The sequence below is a fragment of the Pteropus medius genome, unplaced genomic scaffold (assembly GCF_902729225.1).
Source record: "Pteropus medius unplaced genomic scaffold, Ma_sr-lr_union100, whole genome shotgun sequence".
Lineage (NCBI taxonomy): Eukaryota > Metazoa > Chordata > Mammalia > Chiroptera > Pteropodidae > Pteropus > Pteropus medius.
In genome coordinates this window covers 6039225-6050554 of record NW_024349505.1, presented here as the reverse complement: position 1 = coordinate 6050554, position 11330 = coordinate 6039225, and positions in this window count along the sequence as shown.

Sequence of the window (11330 nt, the reverse complement as noted above, 5' to 3'; positions counted from 1 at the left end):
TTCACCTCCAAGAATAGTGATTTAATTGGCCTGATCATTTGAATATTTTAAAAGTTATCCAGGTGATTCTGATGGTTAGCCAGGTTTGAGGACTATTAATCTAAGACAGCACTGGGTCTGGATCCCAGAACCACCAGTTACTAGCTATGTAACATTGGGCAAGTTACTTAACTTCTTTGAGCCCATTTACTGAAAAGACACCTAACCATGTCCACATTGTAGTGTTGTTGTAGGATTAGAAATATCAAATCTAAAGTACCTTGCTTTAATAAAGAGTGACATATAACACCTCACAAGAGGAAAAGAATCAAATGACGTGATACTAGAAAATGGTTTTTTCAGCCTTCGCCGTCACATACACTCACTCGAGACCAGAAGTGAGTGAAGCACAGCACTCAGGTTGTACCCGCTCACTGAACGTCTAGGAGATTCGATGCAGTCGCTGGACAGCACAGGCCTGGTTCCCTAGGCCCAATTCGTATGCCTCAATCTATCTAATGCTTAAAAATGAAAAAAGCTGGCCTTGCCTGGAGGACCTCCCACTGGCTAAGCCAAAAAAAAAGACGTAATTTAGTTAACAAATACTCATGGGTGCATATAATAAGAGCTGTGCTAGGTTCCGAATTCTATAGTACTGCTTAAGGGAAAGCTTAATACTTTCTCTAGATGTGAGTAGTCTACTACTTGCTGTTTTATGGAGAGAGAAGGTTTTGTTTTTATTTGGGCGCTGGGATGGAGACTCTTGAAGAAATTATACTTTAAATACGTTTTGTGGCAGCCATGAGAGGCACCCAGCAGACTTCCTGAGCTGGCTGACACCCTCTAGATGGGCAACAACGACACACCAAGATGAGAGCATTTAGAAGAAAGCTGAAGTATGTTCAAGTCCTTATCTTGTTATGGAGGAGTTTAGAGGTATTAACTTTACATTCCACTAGAAGGTAAAGTTAAAAGCCATCTGGGTATCTTCTTAAATGAAAATAGCATCCATTACTCTGAATTAGTGAAAGGGAAGAAAAGAGGATAAACGATACTATTAAATCAACAGAGGACAAGAGAAGAGGAAGACTAAAAAGAAAAAGAACATGGTAATTGGAAACACTAAATAAGATGGTACCTATACACTCAAAAATATAATTAATCTTAATTATATATAATTAATTTATTACTGAAGACTAAGACCTAAAAAATCGAATTATATATTGTATAAAAGAGACACATTTAAAATGAAACAACATAGAATGTTTGAAAGTAAAAAAATAGGAAAATGTATGCTTTGAATTAATAGTCAAAATAAACCTAGAATAGCAGTATTCATATAAAAAACAGAATTTAAGGCTAAAAGTAGGGCTATTACATATTTATAAAAGTAGCAAAATAAAGAATCCAAGAAGATATAATGATTATGAATGAGTAGGCATGGATTAGTGTAACTTTGAAATACAAAAATAAAACTGAAAGAATTACAGAGAGAAATTTACTAATTTCTTTAAGTCACAACTAAATGAGACTTTAACATGTGTTTCAAAAACTGATCGGCAAGATGAAATCATTAGAAATTAGGGTTTTTTTTTAAAAAAAATAATTTAATAATAGGCACAAAGCAAGTCTGTACAAATTTGAAATAATTGATACGATAAAGATACATTTATGGACACAGCTCTAAAAAGTTCATGACTTAAAGAAAATCACATTTTTTTTAATTAGAAAAGAGCACTACATAATAAAATACTTGTAGAATAAAGTTAAATCGACATTTACAGAGAAATTTACAGCTTAAAAATGCATGCTAAAAAAATAAGACAAATTATTTAAGCAAGCATTTAACTGAAACTAAAGAACCGAGAAAAAAGCAAAAAAGAATTAGAAAATAAAGGAAGTACATATTAATAAAAAATAAGGTCTGATTTTTTTTTTATTATTATGGAAATTTCCAAATGTGGATAAAAGTAGAGAATGGTAAAATAAACCCTTCTTTACTAAGCTTCACTAATTCCTGTGCGATGGGCAATCTTGTTTCATATATACTATCACTCACTCTTATATTTGTTACTGTATTATTTTAAAGCAAATCTAGACGTTTTAATTAAAATCTGGCTTTTTGCAGGGAAAATCTAGTAGAAGAAAGTTTTACTAATACTAATGAAGAAAAAAAGAAATAAAACAATTATGTATTAGAGATAAATAACATACAATAGTGGTTTCGAAATATGTGAATATTATAACACTCTATGCCAAGAATTTTGAAAATTTGAAAGATATCATTTTCTAGGAATATGTAAATTAACATAATTTACCCCAAAGAAATAAAAAATTTTCACTAGTGGATAAGAGCACAGATTCTATAGCCAGACGGCCTAGGTTTGATTTTGGCTCTGTCACTACTGTGTGAGCTTGAGCAAGCTACCTAACCCCTCTTTGCCTCAGTTTCTTTCTATGTGAGGTGGGAATGATAATTGCACCTAGATCATAAGACTGTTGTGTTGATTAAGTGGGTATTAGTTGTTGAAGTGCTTAGATTAGAACAGGCACTGTGTGTTACCTGCTGCTAATATGGTAATAACAAATAAGGGATTGCATCAGTAGTCTAATATGGAAGCAGAGCTAGAAAGATTTACAGCTAGGTTTTACTATGATCAAGGAACAGATCATTCCTATTTTATATAAACTGTTTCAGAGAGTAGACAGACAAAGCCATTTGATTTATTTTATGAGACCATATAATTTGATTCCTAAACCAAAGACAGTATAAAAAAGATAACTATATGCTAGCTTCATTATAAACATAGATGTAAAAAATCCAAGTTAATATTAACAAATCCATCTCACATGAAAAACAAAAAAAAAATTCATGTAGATTAAAGACCTAGTATTTGTAACAACCATAAGAATATATAGGGATTATTTTTATGATATTCAGGTGGGGAAAACCTTCTTAAGTACTATACAAAAAAGCATAAACTATACCTGGAAAGACTGATAACTTTGACTATGGCAAAATGTGAGTTTCTGAATGACGAATGAGATAATAGTAATTCTAAACAACAAACAGCAGACTAGAGCAATATATTTATAACATATACAACAGGAAAAGGATTATTACCAAGAATATGTTTTTAAAAATGCTCTCAAGTTAATAAAAGAAAAAGGCAGAAACACCTAGTAGAAAAGTGGGCCAAAAAATGAACCATCGATTCACAGTAAAGGGAACTGAATGACTAATGGATACAGGAGCTGATGTTCAAGTTCATTTTGTAATCAGAGAAATTCAAAATAAAATATCAATGAGATTTACTTTTACTTTCATAAGTTAGGAAAAAATTTAAGTCTCCAATGCTAGTCGATGCTGCAACTGTGTGAACTGTTACAATCACATTAGAAGATCCATATCCTACAAACCAGCAATCCTACCTTGAAGTGTACACATTAGAGTTTCTTGTACAAATGTACGAGAAAGGAACTGTTAAAATACACTATAATCATATTATAGAATACTAAGTAGCAGTTAAAAGAAATGAGCAGGCTAGGTCTACGTAGGTTTACACAAATGGTTCTCAAAAACAATGGTGAATGAAAAAAATCAAGTTACAGAATGATGTATGTATGATACATTTATGGAAAAAATTTAAAATTCACATAAAATACATATAATTTCCTGACATGTATACACATATAAAAGAAAACAGTAAAGATGGAAGTTTCCACACCGAATTTAAGAGGTTGCATCTATGAGTCAGGGAGGTTTGTAAAACTGTAGGTAAGGACGCTGAAAAAGGGAATCTAATTTCAATTCTATTTGTTTTTAAAATAATTAAATATCACAAAAAGTCATGACAATTGTCAATTCTGGGTTGAGGATATGTGCATGTTAAAACTCCAGACTAATGAGAAAAATGTCAGCTAAATCTCCATTGAAGGACATTCTACAAAATGTCTGCCAACACCTTACTGTCAAAGTAATCTAAAACAAGAAAAGTCTGGGAGAGTATCTCAACCATGATATGATAACTAAATATAATATGGTAGCCTAGATCAGATTCTGAAACAGAAGGAATTTAGAAAATAACTAAGGAAATCTGAATAAAGTATGGTTTTTGTTAACAATAAGGTATCAATATTGATACATTAATTTTGACAAATGCACTGTATTAATAAAAGATAATAAGATGAAACTGAGTGTGGGGTATATGGGAACTCTTTGTACCATTTTCTCCACTTGCCTTTAAATCCATAATTATCCTGAAATCAAAAAAAAGTATATAAAAGATAGAATAGGTATAGTATTATTCCAAATTTGTGTGTGTATGTATAAAAAGAAAAAGAGCAAAATATCAAAAATATCAGACAATAATTAAGTCTGGATGGTAGTATTATCAGTGGTTTTCTTTTCTTTTTTTTTCTATTCTTTTATTTTTCTTTATTTTCCCACTATTTTAGTTAAGTTTGATATCAGAAAAGGTGTATATCTTTCAAACTCCTGCCATCTATTATATGGCCGGCATGATATACAGATACATGTCAGATATTAGGACCATCATCAAGACCTGACATTGGGAATTATTGACCCCATTCTCATAACACCTGTTGCGTGGGGCGTTTGCTAAATAAAAGTGCAAAACTCTAAGCTCTACACTAGGAATTTGTGGGGAAGAAGCCTGAGAATTTATTTTTTAACAAGCCTCCACAACAAGCCTGGTGTGTGCACACGCACGTGTGTGTGTGTGTGTGTCTCTGTGTGTAGTTGGTTGGTCAGAGAGGTTCAGGAAACAGACTCGGCTAATTCTCTCTTAAATTTTAAAACTTGGCTCAGCACGAGCTTTGCTGTCAAGCTTTCTCCACTCATTTCAGACACTTAGGATCTCCCCTCTCTGTGTCCTCACTGTTCCACACGCACAACTTCATCATTGCTCTCCTTACAATGTATTGTAGTTAGTTATTTACACATTTATTTCTCTGGCTGTTTTGCGTATTTTTTGTAATCTCAATGAGAGTATATGGTAGGCTCTCAATATGTGTTATTTGGATAACAGGATAGGTATATGGATGGGCTGCTTTTAAAGAAATTGGATGATTCTGAGAATTCTACCAGCATCTATCTTTAAAACCTGGTATCCTTGATTGCTTTACAATGGGTGAGATCAGACTCTGCCACCTCTGTAGAATGAAGTGTAAAAGTAGCCACAGGCATGAGTCTAAGGGGATTGAGCAGGCTGTTAGGACAGAACACTGTGGGCATCACTCGTTCATGGTGTCACAAGGATTTGGAGCCGACTCAATAACACATACAGAGGGAAGCATGGTAATACTCATTTTATTCCATACGATATTGCTTTAGGCTTGGATAATGGCCAGAGAAACTGAAAGTGTAAATATGTTTTCGAATATCTCAGAAACGATTGAAACCCGAGCTCACATTTGGTGAGTAGTGCTTACCATAGGGCAGGCTATTAACTGCTTGGAGCTGTGCTAACCAGTAAGCCAGCTCCTAGCCACAGGTGGCCTTTGAAATTCAAATTAAAGTTAATTAAAACTAAATGAAATAAAAACTTCAGTTCCTTGGCCACACATTTTCAAATGCTCAAAGGCCGCGTGTGGTAATGACTCTGTATCGGAGAGTGCAAGCATGCAACATTTCCCATTGTCACAGAAAGTTCTATAAGCAAGCCCGACATAGATTATTTCTCTTTATCACTTAAAATACACATCAGAATCTTTCCCTAATACAAAGCCTTTCCTCATCCCTCCAAGCAAAGTTGTGTTTGGTTCACAGTGCCAGGTATGTCCTGGGCACCTGGGATTCAGAGATGAAGAAAATGTGGCTGCTACCCTTGATTAAAAAAAAACAGGCTCAAAATGGCATCACTCATACTAAAAGTCCATGATACCAAACCTAGATTTAATACTTGATCTAATTCCAGTTCCAACCTTTCTCATAAACATAATCAACCAGTCTGGAATTTTCCGGGCAAGCATCAGTAAGGTCATCTGTCTGTCCTTTGGCCCTCTCCATTTAAGAAAGAAGAGACAATCTGCATGATAAAAACCCTTCTTGAAAACACAGCAACAATTTCATCTCATGATGCAATGCGTGTGGAGCAGGAGATAAGGGGACAGCAACTCCGTGGAGAAGAACAGTCAAGCCCTAATTTAATGCAGCGGTTCCCTTAGAATTTTATAGATTTACCTGTTACTTTCCAGTACTTTGGGAAAAAATTCATCAAGTGAGCAAATACTAACTTTGCTTGGCCTTTTTCTTTTCTTTGAAGGTGATCGTACATGTTAGGGTCTTGATTCAGATATTTATAAAACCTAATCCTGAGCTAGTTAGAAGGGTCTTAGGTTGCAAATCACATTTATGCAAAACTTACAATCTAGAATATACATAAAGGCTTACAATCATAAAGGAAAAGAGAAACAATTCCATAAATATAGGCAAACGATACAGACAGGTAATTGACAGAAGAAGAAACCCAAATGGTCATTAAATATCTGAAAATGATCAGAAAAATGCCAACAACAGGATGCCATTTCACACCTATCATGCTGGCAAAAATTAAAATCTGAAACACTGAGAGTAAGTAAAGATGTGGGAGACAGGAACTCTCATATGTTGCTGGTAAGAATATCAATTAGTACAGCCATTCTGGAGAGTAATTTGGAAATTTCTAGTAAAGTCGATGATATTCAGACCCTATGAGCCAGGGTGCAAGGTCACTCATGAACTCCCACTGGGTTCATTCAGCTGGAGACAGGGCAGAGATGGGAGGGAGGGGAGAGAAGGACTCTGGGCATTTATTCTCCCAGTTACACCCAGTACTGTGGAAATGCAGGCTCCGTTCAGGAAGCCCTATCTTAATAGGTTCTGGTAATGGCTCCTGACCTTTCCCCTTTAAGATGTTTTAAGGTTCCCTGAACCGTTGGAGTACACTATCTCTTGTGATTTCCTCCACACCTTGCTCATTCCTTTGCCATATATTTCCTGTAACGACTCTTCTTTTCTTAAAAAAATTAATTAACTAATTGGTGACATTAGTTAACGAAATCCAGTAAGTTTCAGCTGTACACTTTACTAGTAAGGCATATATATATTTACACTGTGCGTTCACCTCCCATAGTTAGATTTCTTTTTGTCACAACATATTTGACCCCTTTACCCCATCTACCTCCCCACTCCCTCCACCTCCTACCCTCTGGTAACCACTAGTGTATTGTTCATGTCCATGAGTCTCTGTTTGTCCTGTTCATTGGTTGCTTTTAGGTTTCTATCCCACATATAACTGATATCATGTGATTTTCAACTTTTTCTGTCTGGCTTATTTCACTTAGCATGATTATCTCGAGGTCCATCCATGTTGTCACAAATGGCAGTATTTCATCTCTTCATATGGCTGAGTAATATTCCATTGTATATATGTACCGCAGCTTCTTTAGCCAATCATCTACCATAGGTCACTTCAGTTGCTTCCATGTCCTGGCCACTGTGAATAGTGCTGCTATGAACATTGTTGTACAAATATCTTTTCGGATATGGGTTTTCAAGTCTTTGGGGTAAATATCCAATAGAGGGATTGCTGGATCATATGGTAGATCAATTCTTAGTTTTTCTGAGAAACCTCCACACTGTTTTCCATAGTGGCTGTACCAATCTGCAGTCCCACCAGCAGTGTATGAGAGTTCCTTTTTCTCTGCATCCTCTCCAACATTTGTTATTTGTCCTGTTGATTATAGCTATTCTAACAGGTGTGAGATGGTATCTCATTATGGTTTTGATTTGCATTTCCCTAATAGCTAGTGATGTTGAGCATCTTTTTATATATTTGTTGACCATTTGTATGTCCTCTAGGGAGAAGTGTCTGTTCAGGTCCTCTGCCCATTTTTTGATTAGATCGTTTGATTTTTTGTTGTTATTGAGTCATATGAGTTCTTTGTATATTTTGAATATTAGGCCCTTATCAGAGGTGTTGCTTGCAAATATATTTTCCCATTCAGATGGTTGTCTCTTTACCTTATTGATGGTTTCTTTTTAGTTTGATATAGTCTCATTCATTTATTTTAGCTTCTACTTCCCTTGGTCAAATTCATAAAATTCTCTTTAAGTCCGAGGTCCTTGAGTTTCATTCCTATTTTTCTTCTATGTATTTTATTGTTTCAGATCTTATATTCAGGTCCTTAATCCATTTTGAGTTAATTTTGATGTGTGGTGATAGACAACAGTCTAGTTTCATTCTTTTGCAGTTGGCTTTCCAGTTTTCCCAGCACTATTTATTGAAGAGGCTTTCCTTTCTCCACTGTATGTTTTTGGCTTTTTTGTCAAAAATTATTTGCCCATATAAATATGGGTTTACTTCTGGAAAATCACCCTTCTTGATACAAGGATTGAAGGCATTTACAATTTCTCTGCAATTTTTGTATTTTTAAAACTATGCTATATAAAAAATTATACAATAAAAGGTATAGAAAGAAACAAAACAAAAAACTATACCAAAATAAAAAAGAAAAGAAAACAAGTATTAGAGATGTAAGAAATTGAGATGGAAAAAGCCAAAAAGCATGAAAAACTTCCCAAGAAGTTGGGATGCCTTGAGGATCTAGACATTAGGTAAAAATATGGACCATCATGCTTGTATTTTATGTGAATCGTGTCACTCACCCTCCCCCCAGATGTGCCACACAGGAGTCTTGCCCTCCTTTAGAGACACAACCTGGAACATTCACTCCTACCCTGTCGTCAACTTGACACATAACAGAGATAATGCTATAAGCCAGCAACTTTCTCTCCCTATTTGGTTTTGTTCAACAAACATGACTGAGCATCTCTGCTCTGTCAACCATTAAGGAGATGCTGGAGGTACAGGTATCAGAGCCATCCCCGCTCTCAAAGGCTTTGCTGCCTGGCAGAGGGGCACTGCTCCAAAGGACAGACCATTTCTGTATGAAGTGGAAACTTAACTTTCCTCTCCTCTCCTCTCCTCTCCTCTATTGTGGTAAGAACACTTAACATGCAATCTACCTTCAACAAATTTTTAAGTGTACAATAAATTATCTTTGACTGTAGATACAATATTGTAAGCAGATCTCTAGAGCTCATTCATCTTGCTTAATTGAAACTTTATGCCCATTGATTAGTAACTCCCCATTTCTCCTTTCCCGGAGCCTCTGCCCACCACCACCATTCTATTCTTTGGTTGTATGAATGTGACTGTTTTAGATACCTCATCTAAGTAGTATCATGCAGTTTCTGTCTTTTTGTGACTGACTTATTTTAATTGGTATAACATCCTCAAGATTTACCCATGTTGTCTCATATTGCAGAATTTCTCTCTCTCTTTTTCAAAGACTTCATGGGATTCCATTGTATGTATATGTCACATTTTCTTTATCTACTCACCTATTGATGGACATTTAGATCGTTTTTACATCTTAGCTACTGTGAATAGGGCTGCAACAAATGTAGGAGTGCTAACATCTCTTCAAGATCCTGATTTCAATTCTTTTGGATGAGTATCCAAAAGTGAGACTCTTGGATCACATGGTAATTCTATTTTTAACTTCTTGAGGAACCTCCATAATGTTTTTCATAGCAGTGCATCATTTTGCATTCCTATAAACAGTGTGCAAGGGTTCCAATTTCTCCACATACTCGTCAATACTCTCTATCTTTTGATTCCTTGATTATAGCCATTCTGACAGGTGTGAAGTGATATCTCACTGTGGTTTTGGTTTGCATTCCCTGATGACTCGCGACATAGAGCATTTTTTCATGTACCTATTGGCCATTTGTATGTCTTCTTTGGAGAAATATCTATTTGAGTGATTAGCCCATTTTTAAATTGGGTTATTAGTTTTTTTTTACTATTGAGTTGTAGGGGTTCCTTATGTATTTTAGAGATTAACCCTTTGTTAGATTATGTAGGATGCAAGCCAGATATATGAATTACAGACATTTTATCCTATTCCATAGGTTGCATTTTTACTCTGTTGATTGTTTCCCTTGTTGAGCAGAAGCTTTAGTTTGATGTAATTCCACTTGTTTATTTTTGTTTTTGCTGCCTGTGCTTTTGGTGTCATTGCCAAGATCAATGACAGGAAGATTTTCCCTTATGTTTTCTTCTGAGAGTTTAATAGTTTCAGGTCTTACTTTTAAGTCTTTAATTCATTTTGAGTTGATTTTTCGTGTATGGTGTAAGATAAGAGTCAGAATCTAATAAGACAGAGATTTACCTCAGTCTTGGGGAGAATAGAGTTGACTCAGTGAAGCTTCCATATAGAAATGAAGACTAGGCTGAGATTTACCTGGAATTGTGTAATCGTCACTGGAGATGGTTGTCAAACACAATGTTGTGTGACCCTGATACAGGTTCTGTGAGGGACACCGATGAAGTTTCCACCTTTGAGAGCAATGTTGTCCCATAAAATCTTCTGTGTTGATGAGAAAGTTCTACTTGGTACCTTTAGCAACATGTGCTTTTCATGCCCTTGAAATGTGGCTATTGCGATGAAGGCACTGATTTTAAATTTTATGTAATTTGAATTAATTTAAATTTTAATTTGAAAAGCTCTGTATGCCTAAGGGCAATGATATTGGACAGTGCAGTTCTGGAGGGTTATAATCTACCAGGACAGATGGCAGATTATAATTACAGTAATGAAATGATATAGCAATTATAAGTAAACTTTTTATTCAGTAAACATTTTTTGAGAACCTAATATGTGCTGGCACCACGATATGAAGATGACTAGGCTTTGAGCCCTGTCACTGAGATGTCCCCTGTCTAGTGGGACTCTGACACCAGCCAGATCAGATCCCCTGTTTGAGAATGTTTTTGTAATGTGTAGCACACCCAGATATAAATAAGCCTTATTGAAACCAAGGTCTTTAAGGACATGTGCCGGGCAGTACTTACTTAGTGTGACCCACTCTCGGCATCAGAATTTTGACTGTGATCTTAAATAGAGACCGTCTGGTCCAGACGTACACATTTACACAGACCTGAGAACATTGGAAATGATTCTTTAACTGTGCGCTATATGAAGGCCCCAGGCACTTGATGGCAATGCACCCATGCCCCAGAGCAAGAACCATGCACAGTTTACACCTCACTATATAGATGTTTACATAGGCAATTATAAGACACACAAGGGATTCTGCTACTATTTCTTCCCACGTAAGAATTGATAAGTGCTCTGTAGCAGTGTGGCTGAGGTCAAACTGCTGGCCCTGTCTGGATTATCGTTTGTGGGTCTCACTTTGTTCTTATTAGAACTTCAGCAATACAGTCTGTGCTAGAACACTCCCTTCCTCCTTCACGGCTTTCGGTTACCGAAAACTT